Source organism: Rhinatrema bivittatum, chromosome 5, assembly GCF_901001135.1.
Source record: "Rhinatrema bivittatum chromosome 5, aRhiBiv1.1, whole genome shotgun sequence".
Taxonomy (NCBI): Eukaryota; Metazoa; Chordata; class Amphibia; order Gymnophiona; family Rhinatrematidae; genus Rhinatrema; species Rhinatrema bivittatum.
This window is the reverse complement of record NC_042619.1, coordinates 132724969-132740087: the sequence shown is the minus strand read 5'-3', so window position 1 is coordinate 132740087 and position 15119 is coordinate 132724969. Positions and strand designations below refer to the sequence as shown.

The 15119-nt window shown below is 42.9% G+C and overlaps 1 protein-coding gene across 1 annotated transcript in view; it reads left to right on the top strand.

Moving 5' to 3' along the window:
- Positions 1–15119, top strand: part of DGKH (diacylglycerol kinase eta) — a 735022-nt gene that overhangs the window by 101388 nt on the left and 618515 nt on the right.

Here is a 15119-nt window from a genome sequence, read left to right as displayed (position 1 = left end):
AACACGGCACTTCTTATGTTCCTATGAGTTTGAGCCGTGAGAGCTGTGTGGTGCAGGTGCAGGCCCCAGCCAGAAAGGAACTATTTCCAATGGCAGCAAGTAGAAGGTGAGAGGGAGGGTGAGCTGCAGTAGTCTGGAGATGTGACTGGCTTGAACCAGCTGGGGGTGGGGGAACTGAAATTGGCTAGTTGGTTGGGTGAAGAGGGGGATGACTGACTGTGTGGGTAAGGGGACAAAGGCATGAGTTGCCTGGCTGGGAGGAGGCTGGTGGGAGGTTGAAACTACTGGGGCCAATGGGAGTTGAGAGACAGATTATCGAGGGCAAGGGGTTTTGAGAGAAGGAAACTGATGAGGATGAGGCAGGGAGGCTGAGAGAGGGAAGACTGCTGGGGACAGTGGAAGGATGAGAGAATGATACTGCTGAGGATAGGATGTGGAGATAGAGAAAGAGAAAAGGAGACTGGGAGGAACCCAGGCACACTGCTGACAATATGCTTATGGTGGGTGGCCTGATTTACTAAATGTTTTTCCCTCATAGGCACAGAATGGAAAAGCAGCCTTAGTAAACCAGGCTGTACAGGAGCTTTGGCAGACCTCAGAGAGGTGTTCCCTATAATTTAGGAGCCAGCAGCTAAGAACTCTGTCAACATTTTCCCTCCATCCCCAGTCGGAGACGAAGAAGTGGTTGAGAGAACTCTCAGCCTCTGGCTCTTAAGTTTTTTGGACTGGCTCCTTCATCAAAAGAAAATTTGTCAAGGATTGTTGTTCAGCTTGTTCTTATGGTTCTGCACTCTGTCTAAGCTGTATAGTCCTTCCTGATCTAAGAATTAAAAAAAAAAAAATCTCTTTCTCTCTGAAAAAACAAGGAAAAAAATCTTTAATAGTCAGAATCTCGACATAGTAAGGAGCTTTTTATTTAGCTTTTATTTTTGATCTTTCTGCTCCTAAGATATCGTTATGCTTTTTTCTCGCCTGTGTGGTGGGAAGGGTGCAGATCTTGGCTCTATCCTTGGCTGGTTGTGCTTCCTCAAAACTAGATGCAGTCCCCCCTTAGCATGTCTCAGAGAAACAGCTGAGCTGATGGTGACCAAAAGCATATATCTGGGAATTTCTGCATTCTGGTCTCCCTGAGCTAGGCATGGGTGAACAGGAGTGGGGGGAGGGGGAGGCAAGGAATGTGCACATTGTCTCTTCCTGCTCCCCCCTCCCCCATCCAATCTGACTCAGTATGGGAAGGAGTTTTGAGGGGGTTTTGCACACAAACTCCCCTGCTCCTCCAAATCAGGTTGGTGTTAATTGGGGAGAGATGATAAGGAAGGGAACGCACACTTAGCTGGAAGTGGATAAGATGTTAGGAAACTCTCCCTCCCCTTCCCGAGCTTGGTGTAGATTAGCCAGGAAGGGATGCATGGAATTCCTCTTCCCCCTCCCACACACAGACACAGATATATACTCCCCCCCCCCCCCAACCCACCCCAGCAGTCTGCTCCTTCCTTCTGCCAAGCCCAACCCTCTCACCTCTTCAGCTGCTTCGTGAACACAGAAAACTCTCTCCTTCGGCTTCTGGCCCATGTAGGCCATCACGGCCGCCACCTTCTCCTCCTTCCGGCCTGTGTGAGACAATGACGCACCTGCGCCTCCTCCTTCCAGCCTACGTGGGCCAATGGCAATACCAGGGACTTTCTGGTGTTTCCTTGGAGACCCGGAAATTTATGAAAGTTTTTGGAGTCTGCAAGTAAAACTCGATATGTTGAAATGATTAAAATACATAAAAATAAAAAAAAATAAACTTGTACATACCCAGATATGTGCATATACCATACCAGTGAAAGTTATTTTTTGAGCCCGCTGTAGAGAAAGATTTGAAAACTAGTTGCTGGCACTGTTGGTCTAACCCAAAGCATTTTTGATAACCTTTCAGGCTGATGCAATACTGTGCATCCATAACCCTAGATGCAAAACGAGGGTTAGAGTGTGCAAAATGTGTGTCCAATCGAGGGGGTAGCTAGTGGTAGCCTAGTAGTTCGAGCAGCAAGCTATGGACCAGGGTTCAAATCCCGCTGTCGCTCCTTGTGACCTTGGGCAAGTCACTTTACCCTCCACTGCCTCAGGTACAAACTTAGATTGTAAGCCCTCTGGGGATAGGGAAATACCTACAGTACCTGAATGTAATCCACTTTGAAGCACTAAAAAAAGTGCAAAAAGCAGAATATAAATCTAAAAAAAATAAAATAAATATTAGCTATTTCCCCCTGATGCAAAAAAAATAAAATAAAATTTAAACTACTCTGAAAAATTAACACCTACCCCAGAGCAGGTGTTAATCATTGAGGGACCCTCAAAATTTATAGAAAAGCAGAAAATACTGCTTTTCTGTAGTTCCTCCAACTTTATATCGTGGCGATATAAATTTGGAGGAACTGAAAAAGGAGAACAGTTAAAATGTTTTTAAAAAAAATGTACCAGCAGTCAATTTAGGGAAACGGATGCTCAGTTAACGAGCGTCCATTTTCCTAACCCGTTGCTGTGCACTGATTAGGTAAACAGAATCTAAATTTAGTGTCTGTTTCCCTCACCCGCTGACAGCCACCTGTCCTGGGTGCCTGATGCCAAGGAGGCGCTAGGGATGCAAAGTGTTAAGAGAGAGGACCCTCAACCATGAGCGCCCGTTTAACTTGTGACAATATTGCATCGGCCTGTTTGAGAGGTAGAAGAATGTTTCAATTTGGTGGATGCATGATACTAAAATAAGGTTCTGAAACTTCTTAGGAGGAGAAAGTAACTTTTCAAAAAAGGGTTTCTTTATGATTTAGGGTGTATTATGCTCCAAGAATATTCTTTTCCCTCCCCAGCTGTCGCCACATTTATGGCGAGTTCGAGCCACAGGCGCCAAGCTGAGGAGCCAGGGTCAGGAGGAAAAGTGGCTGTCCAAGGCCATTAAGAGCAGTGGCAACTTAGAATGGGGCCAGGAAGAACAGTGGCTGCCAGTCTGGACAAGCGGCAAACCTTTGTATGATTTTCTCTGACACCGCTGGCCTTTCTCTATAGTAAGAATGGGGAAGAGTCCCAGTAATGTGATAGGATGTTGAAAATTATTAATTATTTTTAATCTGTATTTATTTTCTCTGTAATATTTATGAAATGCATTTTTAATCTTATATATATATATATAAATTTATATTGTTCTGTATTGCTTTTTATGAATCAAATTTTATGATATGTAATTTTTCTTTAGCTGTTGTAAACCACATAGGACGAGCCATAAGGCTTGTTTAGGTGGAATATGACTATTAGAATAGACTGGAATATCTTGGAACTTTTGAGTTGTGGTCACCCTGATATTCAGATTAACAAAGTAAGTGTATGTACTATGTATGTGAGGGTGTGGGGTGTGGATGGGGGTGGGAAAGGGTGTGCATCATCCATTTGTGACCCCACCAACAACATTCTTTCTGTCTCATAAACATGCACACGTTCTCCCTCTCTCTCCCCCCCCCCCCCCTCTAGGGATGACCCCAGCACTCTCCCCTTTATTCCCAAGCCTGACCTATACACTCTTCCCATTCCCTGACCTCAGCATGCTCCCCTTTTCTAGGCATGGGCACACCTAGCAGAGGAAAACCCTCTGCTTCTTATTACAACCCTTCCCCTCCCCTCCCAGGCAGCTTGCAGGGAACGGGGATGAGAGGTGAGGTTGGAGTGTGGACTGAACAGAGCAAGAAAAAGCTATGCTGTCCCTTCATCCAGTCCCTCCGTTCCTCTTGTTATTCTCCTCACTCAGCCAACCTGCAAGGAACAGGAGGAGAGGATCTGGCAACAGAGATGTCCCGGGAGTCTCTGGATGCCCAGAGATTTCAATGAAATCCATGAGTATTCAGGTCAAACCTTGAGAGTTCCCAGATAAAATGAGCAGGAGGGGGTGAGCACGTGCCAAGTTGCAGAGAAGGCAGAAAGAGGGGAGGAATACTGACAGGGAGGGGAAATATTGAATGAAAAATAAAGAAAGAAGCTAAAAAAAAAAAAAAAGTAAAATAAGCAAAAATAAAAAAATTTAAAGCATTTGCCCCACTTTGCTCCTAAGAATTTTGACTGCTGCTCGAGTTAGCCTGCGGTCATAGCGCCCTGTCTGGCCCTGGGTAGAAGCCCCAATTCTTCATGGAGTAAATCATTTTTTTATTTGGAGTTATTTTTTTTGCCTGAGAGTGTATTACATTGGTACGCTAGAGAGAGTTTCAAATTTAGGGGGTCATTTATCAAAATGCGATAAGGCATTTTCGCATGCATTAAGGGCTTATCGCATGCGAAAAGCCCCGTTAACGCTTGCGATAGGCCTTTAACGCATGCGAAAACGTGTTTAACGCATGCGATCGCACCATATCGTATGGTGCGATGCAAATTCAGAAAATAAGAGGAGTTAGGGGCGGAGAGTGGGCTGGGTTTAGCCTGTCTGCAAAGAGCTATTGCACAGCCGTAACGCTGATTTTAACTACACCTCTTTGGATTGTGTTAGCTGCTGTGACTGTGCGGTAAGGTTTCATCGCCATTTGCGATGTCTCCTGTAAGTCCTATTTTAGGTGAATTGATGGGGGGAGGGGGAGAGAGAGAGAGACTGGCCATAATATTATGGCCCATAGGTAGGTATTTGTATCCCTATGGTAGGCCCACCTAGTAACTCGAAGTGGGGTTTAGGTAAGAGTGTAGGGGGTTAGGGGCCACTTTGACATTCTACGTGACACCTACGAACAGAACAGGGGTCTCTTGTGAAGATTTGCTGGCCTTCGGAGTGAGGAAACTCACTCCAAGATGAGATTTGGGCAATGTTCTCTCAACCTAGCTTGATGGTAACATAGGGATACAAATACCTACCTATGGGAAGGACATTATGGCCAGTCTCTCTCTCTGACCATTAACAATGGTCCCCTGGTGGTTGAATGAAGGAAATACAACAGGTCTGGCACTTATCGCAGAATCTGAAATGGTATCGCAATTTGCGCTAACTTAGCTCTTTGCACAGGTAATTAGCGCAAATTGCGATAAATGCTATATTAGCATAAAACACGCCCCTTTTGCTATCGCATGCGGTACTTACCGCATTTTGATAAATCCACCCCTTAGCTAGCTTTCACTCTGTTAGTAGCAAGAGAGCTGGATTGAAAAAATACTGCTTTTGTGTCTTCCCTTCATTTCATCTGATGATTTAAAAGTAGAAAAAAGTATCTTTTTCTTTCCTTCTTGCCCTGTTCTCCCCACCCATTAAACATTTTATTTTAAGACGTGATTGTTCCAAGGGTCGCTGAGCCCCTACTGTGCTATGAGACATTAGTCTAGTTGGTTTACTCTGGTGAACTTTCCATTCTGTCATGCTGACCTTGTTTGCTAATGCTCCACCTTGAGCTTCTCATGTGCATTGTGTGGATTACTATTGGAGACTGCAGCTCAAGTTTAGGAAGGGGGAAGGCCTACAGAAAGTGCTTGATCTTCGTAAAAGCAAAAGAGTTCTAGATGGGCATGGATGCCCCTGATGTAGTGAACGTTGTCTTCCTGTCTTATTTCTAGTGGAAAAGGCACTTCATAATTTTATTTTCCTTTGTTGATATGTAGCAATTGTGTGCCAAATTAATAGAATAAATCTGCTCTGTATTGGATTATGCCCTGAACTCCATAAATCATGAACGTCCCATTAGTCTTCGTAGTCTAAGGCAGGGCAGTGGTTTATAGCATAGACTACAAATCCCATCTTTTTCTGCTCAACTGACTATGTGGCCTTGAACAACTTGTAATTAACATTTTTCTTTGCTTTCCCTAATCTTTCCTTTGTCCCTGTCAGCTCCATGGCATTTATATAATAGCATACCAAAGACTTTCCTGTACAGCTCATATGAAGAGTAAGCTCCATCTGTGTACAGTAAGCAGTGGTGAACATATTTAGGTAATCTTGAAGGACGTGTGTCCGGCGACAAACACTGAAGAATAAGTCAGGTACCAAGGTTTTCAGGGTCTTACCCAAAAGATGATGACTTCTTGTTGCAAACTGCATGTTGTCCCAGAGCTGCAAACGGGTGCTGGCTCTTCTGCTGCTACTGCACGTTCTCCTTTCTGCAGGTCTCTGGAAAGGCTTGGAAAACATGCAGTTGCTGCATGGTCTGCCCTCTCTTGCATATGTTCTTCTCCATACAGTAGGCCTCATTTGATCACGTTGCTCTTTGAACTGCCAGCTTGCACGTGCGGGGTGGTTCAAGCATTGCCTTATTGGCCGGTCCTCATCGGCCCTTCTGGACGGGTCCTCGCATTCCAGACCTGTCTGTGTGTCCAGCTGTAGTCAGTCCTTCCCTTTACCTGGTTATCCAAAGGACTTAATTCTATTCATGTTTCCTTTAAAGAGGATACAACGTCAACATTTTTTGTGATAGCAGTTCCTTGCTGAACTGAAATTTCTTTTCCACTTTTTATATTTCTGATTTCCTAATATTTGAGCAGCAGTGGTGCTTTTGAACTCATTTACTGTTTTTCCTGTGAACTGCCATTTTAGTTTTTGAATTTTCGGTTGCAAGGGTTTTTGGGTAAGAAAAGAAGTGCTAAGTACTGTGAGAAGTTCTGTAGATGCCCTGCACTCTGTTTTGTCTACAGATTTCAGCCCTATGCTGTCACTTCAAAAGTGCATTGTTAGCTTATCGCTGTCACTGTCACAAAAGTAACTTACCAATGACGTTTTTAATTGATACAGGCTGAGTGTTCCTGTTTGCCATACTGCAGAGTAAACAAACTTTAGTTCTTGGTGCAATATTATCCTTTGTTTCTAATTCACAAGGGATTTATAACAGCTTGCTTGCAACAAATGCAGATCTTTCTACAGTATAAGTTTCCTGGAAAAAAATCTTAAAAGCAGAAACCTTAAACAAGTTCTTCTGTATACATGGAGCAATGTACCTAAGACAGGAGACAGGAAGATAATTGTGAAATGATCAAAACTTCTTTTAAAGAGTAGGAAGTACTTAAAGCACTTATGAGAGTAGATAAGGCAATTTGACATAATGGGATTCACCCCCAGAATCCTGAAAGCTTAAAGAAGTGTTGACTGCACCCTTCACAACTTTGTTCAATTTGTCTCAAAAGACCAGGGATAATTGTAAGGGATCAGAGGTGAGCAGCTATATCTCTATAACCACAAGAATGGGCAGGAGGAGGAGGCAGGTAACGACAGACCTGTCAGAATCACTTTCAGGCCGATTCAGTAAAAGTCACGGGAGAGAGCGGGTGAGCGCACAGGCCACTCTCCTGTGCACGCGATTCAGGGGGGAAGAACATGCAAATTAGGGCCCACGATAAAAAGAGGCGCTAGGGACACTAGCGCGTCCCTAGCGCCTCCTTTTTGACAGGAGCGGTGGCTGTCAGCGGCTTTGACAGCCGATGCTCAATTTTTCCAGCGTCGGTTCTTGAGCCAGCTGACAGCCACGGGTTTGGAAAGCTGACGCCGGCTAAATTGAGCGTCCATCTTCTGACCCACAGGCCACCGGCCGATTAAAATTTTTTTTTTCTAATTGTGGGGCCTCCGACTTAATATCGCTGCTTTTCTGTACACTTCCCCGGTGCCGGCCGAAATTCACACGTGTGGCTTGGCTGCACATTTTACTTTCTGTATCGCACGGAAATAACTAATAGGGCCATCAACATGCATTTGCATGTTGCGGGCGCTATTAGTTGTTTCGGGGGGGGGGGGGGTTGGATGCGCGTTTTCGACGCACTATTACCCCTTACTGTATAAGGGGTAAAGCTAGCGCCTCAAAAACGCACTACCGTTTGGTAGTGGATCAGGTTGTGGAAGCCCTAGACTGGTACAGTACTTTAAAGTGAGTATATTACTGGACCCTAGGTTACATGGTTTCACAAAGAGAAGATTTTATTAAAATACTTGTAGATCAAGTTTTGCAGTGAATGTAGCCTACTTGGACTTCAGTAAGGCCTTTTACACTGTGCTTACATAGAAGATGGGTAAGGACACAGTTAAGCAACACAGCTAAGAGAGTAGAGCTCAAAAGAGTTTACTCTGGGGAAGATAAAGGGACCAGCGGAGGCTGGCTCTTTTCAGTAGAAGATTTGTAGCAGGGTAGCGATACTAGGAGGGGTACAAAAACCAAGTAAGGAAAGAACTGCAGAGGAATTCTTTTGAAATCAATTAATTTTTATTGGAGAAACATTTCACAAAATAAATTTTGAGTTCTGACAAATACCACCGTTCTCCTATCTATTTTTAACCCTCTCCTAAACCCGCCCACCCAACTTTCAGGAGAAAACTTGTGATGTTTATCTACCTATCTTCAGATATGGACCTTCATTCATATCTCCACAACGCCAAGGAAATATTCTTCTTTAAACTTTAAAATTTTTTCCCAAGCTTTCTGAAAACTTGCAGTTTTCTCCTGAAATTTGGCAATCATAAGATGCATAAAAAATTAAAACAATGAAAACCTTCCCAAAATAAAATTCTATATCTTCAATCAAAAGGAAGGTTTTCATTGTTTTGATTTATAAGTTTTCCTACCCTGGACTTCTTCATTGTACGTTTGTAAAAAAAAAATAAAAAAATTAAATCCATCCATTCCCTAAACAAATCATTATGAATAATCTTTCAATTTCTCAAGACTCTTATGGCCAAACAACACGCAGTTCTTCATTGATAGTGTCCAGACTGAGGGAAATTTCCTGTAGCATCAACACCCAATAAAATCCAACACGGCTGTCTAGGACACTGAGATTCCACCTCCTGATCCACAAAATCCAAAAACCCGTTGCCAAAACTTTGGTATAGGAGGGCATTGCCAAATCATCTGAGAAAAGGTGCCCTGCCCTCCTGTTGACAATTTCTTCAGCAAAGCCAGGCATTAATCTTGTGTATTTTGCAAAGATGATCTTGGTTCAAACAAATTGTGTATAGAAATTTGTGGAGAATTACTCTGGTATCTTAATCTCTTAAGTGGTTTTTTTTTTTTTTTCCCCACACAATACAGACTTCCCCCAAGCTCCATCTGAAAAGGGAACAATAAGCTCTTTTTCCAATTTTACTTTTAAACTATTTAAATTAATCGGCACAACATCCCTCAAAATAGCATACCCTCGAGTGGCATTAGTCTGAGACATCTTCTCATAGGATGGAAATGTATCCCTTTCACTTTTCCTCCAAATCTACCCAGACAATAGGCCTCATTGTCTCAAACAGTTCCTAAGTTGCAAATAATTGTAAGAATGGGTTTTATGTAGCTCAGACTCCGTTTGAAACTCCAAAAATCATTTCAGGACCTTTTGTTGAAAAAGCTGAGGTATATTAAGGATGCTTAATTGATCCCACTCTCTAAATGAGAGTGGGATCAATTAAGCGCCTACCCAAAGGTAGGCGCTAATTTTCTGTACATGGCGATATTAAGTCAGAGGTCCCAAAAGTTAAAAATAATTAAAAATAAATAAAAAAAAAAAAAGTAAAATCGGCTCGCAGGTTGAAAACCGGACGCTCAATTTTGCCGGCGTCCGGTTTCCGAACCCGTGGCTGTCAGCGGGTTTGAGAACCGACGCCGGCAAAATTGAGCGTCGGCTGTCAAACTCGCCGAAAGCCGCCGCTCCTGTCAAAAAAGAGGTGCTAGGGACGCGCTAAGTGTCCCTAGCGCCTCTTTTTACCGCGGGCTCTCATTTAAATATTGAATCACGCGCACAGGAGAGCGGGCGCTCATCCGCTGTCCCGCGACTTTTACTGAATCAGCCTGTTAGTCTGATAAGTGTATGACTGCTATTCGCTTACTTGAGAACTTTTGAGTTCTGCTCACCCTGAGATTTGTGTGGATTGGGGGGACGGGCACAGCCATTTTAATAGCCTGGTGCCTGAACTCAAAACAACAACCCAACCTATGGAAAATATTACAACAGATTTCACTACATCTGTTATTGGAAAACAGAACAAGCTAGACTGCTGTGGAAACTACTCGTGACCCAAGAGAAGCTACACACTTGTAGAATCCCTCAACTGGGTAACACATGCAAGATATGGATCTTCACCTAATAGAAAATAAGTAACCACAAATTAGAAAATATGCAGATTCAAGCCCCAAATTCCTACTCTCCAAATTTTCCAACCAATCTCAGAGTTCTGCCACTCAATCCCACAGGCCCTGCTTGCATCCTCCCCCACCCAATCCAAAATCTCCAGTGCCCCCTTCCACACACTCTCCTCCATTCAAAATCCCAGGTCCTGCTCCTCTCCCTTTCGAAGTTTCCGCTCAGTTCCCCAATTGTCTCCATGCCAACCAACCTAATCCCAGAGTCCCATGCACTCTCTCTTTCCAACCATCTTTTTCGACCCCCACAAATCCCAGAGTTTCTGCTCTGCTACTCAATCACAGCCCAGACCCTGCTCACCCCGCCCCAATCCCTGAATCCCACACTCCCTTCCCCAGGCCTCTCCATCTCCCCTTGTCCCTACTCTCCCCTCTCCACCTGAGGCCACTCTCGTCTCTTTCCCTCCCTCCCTCCCTCTCATACAGTGTGTCAGTGAATTGATTTTACATCACCGCTCACAATTAGTGCTGTACTGGAGTGAACCAGTGTCGGAATCACTTGCTTTGTCCACTCTTTCAGGCTCCAGCAGCCATTAAGTGGGACCTGGCAATGTGTTGCTCTCTCTCTTCTCCTCCTACACTGCACTGAGTGACCAGCACTGCACAAATGATTAATGTGCTGCATGTGCAGTTACCGCAGCTGTGCCTGGCTTTGGGCCCTCCTTCAGTGAAGGCTGTCCATGCTCTCATCCACTGCAAATGCTGGGTTGGTAAGTGCCCTTTGGGAACATTGAATCCTAGAGTCAGCAGGAAATGGCGCTAATGTGCGCTGAGGTGAGGAGCTCAGGCAAAACCTGCCGAGGAAGCAAACTCCGATGCTGCGGTGGTGCCCTTTAGCCTCTCAGCGAGTCAGCGCAGCACCCGGAGATTTGAGCATCCTGTCCAGAGACCTGGAAATGTGTGTAAATATCTGGAGTCTCCGGGCTAAATCCGGAAAGTTCCCGGGTATGGCTATTCGGCTACCCTAAAGTTAACCGGATAATCATATTCAACTAACTATAATATAGCTGAGTGAATTCAGTGGTGCAGCCATGTCGATGAATTTCTTAGCCAAGTTAGCCGGATAAGTTTATCCGGCTAACTTATGCAGCCAAATAGCGGCTGAATATTGGGCCCAATAGAAAATAGCCACTGCTATTACTAGCAATGGTAACATGGAATAGACTTAGTTTTTGGGTACTTGCCAGCTTCTTATGGCCTGGATTGGCCACTGTTGGAAACAGGAGGCTGGGCTTGATGGACCCTTGCTCTGACCCAGTATGGCATGTTCTTATATTCTTATGTTGTGGCGATGACCTTCCCCCTACCTTCAAAGGCCAAAAGCCCCACAGACAGAAGATGGTTCCTCCCAGCCCATCTCTACCCCTCTTCCAAATACAAAAAAGAAATCAGTGGTATCTAGTGTCCTCCTCTAACCCCAAAAAAGATTTCTGCGGTGGTCTGAGGGGGACTAACTCCCTAATCCCCTTATGTTGAAAAAGAGTGCACGATAGGTCACATGGGGGGACCGGGGCACCTCCTAGCTCCAGGGCCTGGTCAGTACCATTATGAAAAATGGTGTCGACTTGACCTTTCCCCTGTCACATGACAGAAGTAAGGTTGGAGGTGGGAGGGACACTAGACACCAGAGATTTTTTTATTTATTTTAAAGGGGTAGGGATGGGTTGGGGGATGCTATCTACTGTCTGAGGCATTTGGCTTTTGAAGAGGGGACAAAGGAAAGGGCAGTCACTCCACCTCCTCTGGGGAGGGGCTGGGTGGGGCCAGGGCCACCTCGGTAGGCAGTGGGGTGGGGAAGGCAAGGATCGATGTCGACCCCTGAGGTGTGGGGTTTTTTTTTTTTCATTTTGAGGGAGTGTGTACATCGGGCACCTTAGCCCTTTAAATTTTCCGAGGGAGCATCCGGGACCTGTGTCAATGTTTCAGTGCTCCCTCGGAAAATTTATCTACACCTCTCTCAAATGTGATAAAATAACACAGCTGATTTTTTTCCAAGTCAGCCATGTTATTTTTTTAGCATTGGATTGCCTATCCTTTGTGTGCACTAGACAATTTTATGCATGCAAAGCAACTTATTTCCATAAAGGGTGGAAATCTTTGATTATATTGTGCAATAATATCATGATATGACGATATTGCACGACAAACAGCATTAAACACTCCTGCAATATCGCCATATCATGGCTTAGTAAATCTAGCTCTTTAATTGCTAATGGTTCAGTAACCATTGCAAATAGCAGTGATGATGAGGAACACCCCTGGCGGGTTCCTAAAAGTTTAGGATGCTGTTGTGTTTGCCATAATCTTCACAGTTGGTTCCCTCTAAATTGTAATCCAACTGAGAATTATATTGGAGAATGCAATTTTTTCCATAATTCTAAGTAGGAATGAATATTCTACTTTGTCGAAAGCTTTCTCGGCATCCAAGGATAGGAGACCAGTATCCCTTTGTGACATTCTTTTCTCCCCATATCAAATGTGACCCTCTCTGAATACGATCTGTAGATGATCTACCTACAATAAGGCCCAACTGATCTAGATGAATGTTCTTTCTAATTACATTTTGGAGACTCTGCTATTATTTTTGATAGGATTTTTACATCCACTTTAAGGAGGAAATGGGTCTATAGCTAGAACATTCCATTTCCCTTCTCTAGGGATAAGTGTTGTAATAGTTTGATTTGTTAGTTCTGGAGCTAGAATATCTATAAACTCTTCATAATTTTGAAATACCATCCTCCCATGGGGACTTAAATATTTGGCATGCTTTTAATGATCTTCCATACATCAAACTCCTCAAAAGGAGCCGTAAAGTGAGCACTCTGCTCAAGGGAAATATTTGGAAAATGTACATTCTCATAAAATCTTTCAAATCTCTCTTCAGAATCCACATTTTATGAAAATATTGAGAAAAGGTCTCAATAATCTGCTCAGGATCAGTTTTCTTTTATTTCAAGTTATTAGTGATTACTGGAATAATCCTGCCCTTCTCCTGAGCTTTTAACCTGATAGACAAGCATTTTATAGGATTCATTATACCTTTTGTGTGGAAAGCTACATATTCCATTTTCTTTGCATAAGTTTTGTTTAGTTCATATTTCAGCTGAATTAGTTTAGTGAAGTGGGCTTGAGATGGGAATCTAAAATAGATTTGTTCACTTTCTTTTGTTTCACTTGTTAAGTTTAAAATATCTCCTTTATCTTTCTGTGATATAGCTGAGGCTTAAGAAATTAATACCCCACGTACGACTGCTTTATCTGCTTCCCAAATGGTCTATATGCTACAGTCTTTTTATACCTTTTTCTTTAAAATAATTACCCAGAGCTTGAGTTACTGTGCTACACACTCTTGATATTTTTATTAAATTGGTATGAAAATGCCCTCTTCAGGTAGTAGGGCGGCAGAAACTGAAGCATGATCTGAAATTTCCCCTTCAATTTTAATTCCCTCCGCATTTTTCAGAATAGAATCAGATACCATAAGATACCATCTTATCTTATCAGATACCATCTCGAAAAAAGATTTATGCATCCCTAAGAAAAGGTATATTTCTTCTACTGGGTGATGCATCCTCCATATATCATTCAAACATAACATAGGCATTTCGTCTGTTAATATACTTCTTGAAATATGATGTCATTGTAACCTGACCAGATTTGTCAATACAAAGGTCTAACACCAGGTTAAAGTTCCCAGCCATAGTAATGCTCTTACAGTTACTGTGTTTTAAGCATCCTAAGCAAGTTTCTCATGAGGTTTAATTAATCTGAGATGGGACCATAGTTGGAAAGAAGAACACAGAGTTCTTCCAACAGATGTCTCAAAATGGCTACCGACCTTCCTTCTGTATCTGAAAATACTTGCCGAAACTGACAAATCGTACCACGCCTATTTAATATTACAGAACGTTTTTTCTTCACCAAGAACAAGGGGAGCTGCTATACATCTGTGTCATCCACTGGTGCCTCAGTTGTTCCATTCTAGCAATGTTAAATACATTTCCTGGAGCAAAACTATATACGCTGCTAAAGAATTTAAGCGTTCAAAATTTTTGTTCACTTTATAGGACTGTTAATTCCATTCACACTCTAGGAGATTATTCTATATTTTTGCGAATTCATTATATATTTTGGGTTTTGTCATATAGTACTGTTTCCAAGAGCTTCATAATCTGATATAAGGAAAAGATGAGGTAAAATCCCAACTTGGTAACAAGTTTAAATGCCCTTTTCCCTAGACTGGTTCTCCCAGCCTTCTTCCCCTCCCTTCCCATAAATCCTCCCACTCAATTCCTTGGAATCCACTCATTCCATGCAAATTTTTTAAAATACATTCTCTCCCCCCCCCCCACCCGAATCTTAGCATTAGATCCCTCTTCCCCTCCCCTTGAGCAGAACCCATACAACTCCTGGAGATTATCAGATATCCAAATATCTGATGCATTTTAGAGCTAACATTTGTGTCCCCCGAGTCATTTCACAAATCAAAAACCTTAAAATATATATTCCCGTTCACTTGCCAATATGCAACAATAAACCATTCATTTAGGTATGTCACATCCAAACTAACATTCACATCTTTTTTCTATTACCATTTAACCTGCAATCTTCAGATCACCTCTTAAATGTCAATCAAGCACACATTTTGTATGGGAATTGTTCATAAAGTAGAACACCCAGAGATTTTTTGTCTCTCATCCATGGGTGCTAGAGGCTGTTTTCTGTGGCTTTAGAACTAACGTTTTTACAGTTTCTCCTAGAATCATTCGAATTTTACACACATGCGTTTGTAAATTTACTTTAAAATTAATTGCAACTGGATTAAATTCCCAGACATATGATCCCTTTCCTGTATCAGTAAGGATTTAATCTCCCAGAATTCTTCTCTATGGTGCAGAATGCTTCTTGTCAATCTGGAAGACAAAAATCTTATTTTCTCGCCAAAGAATGACTCTGGCTGCAGGCTACCTTTTCTCAGTTCTCCCATTGTAGAAACCTGACTATCATTTGGTGTGGCCA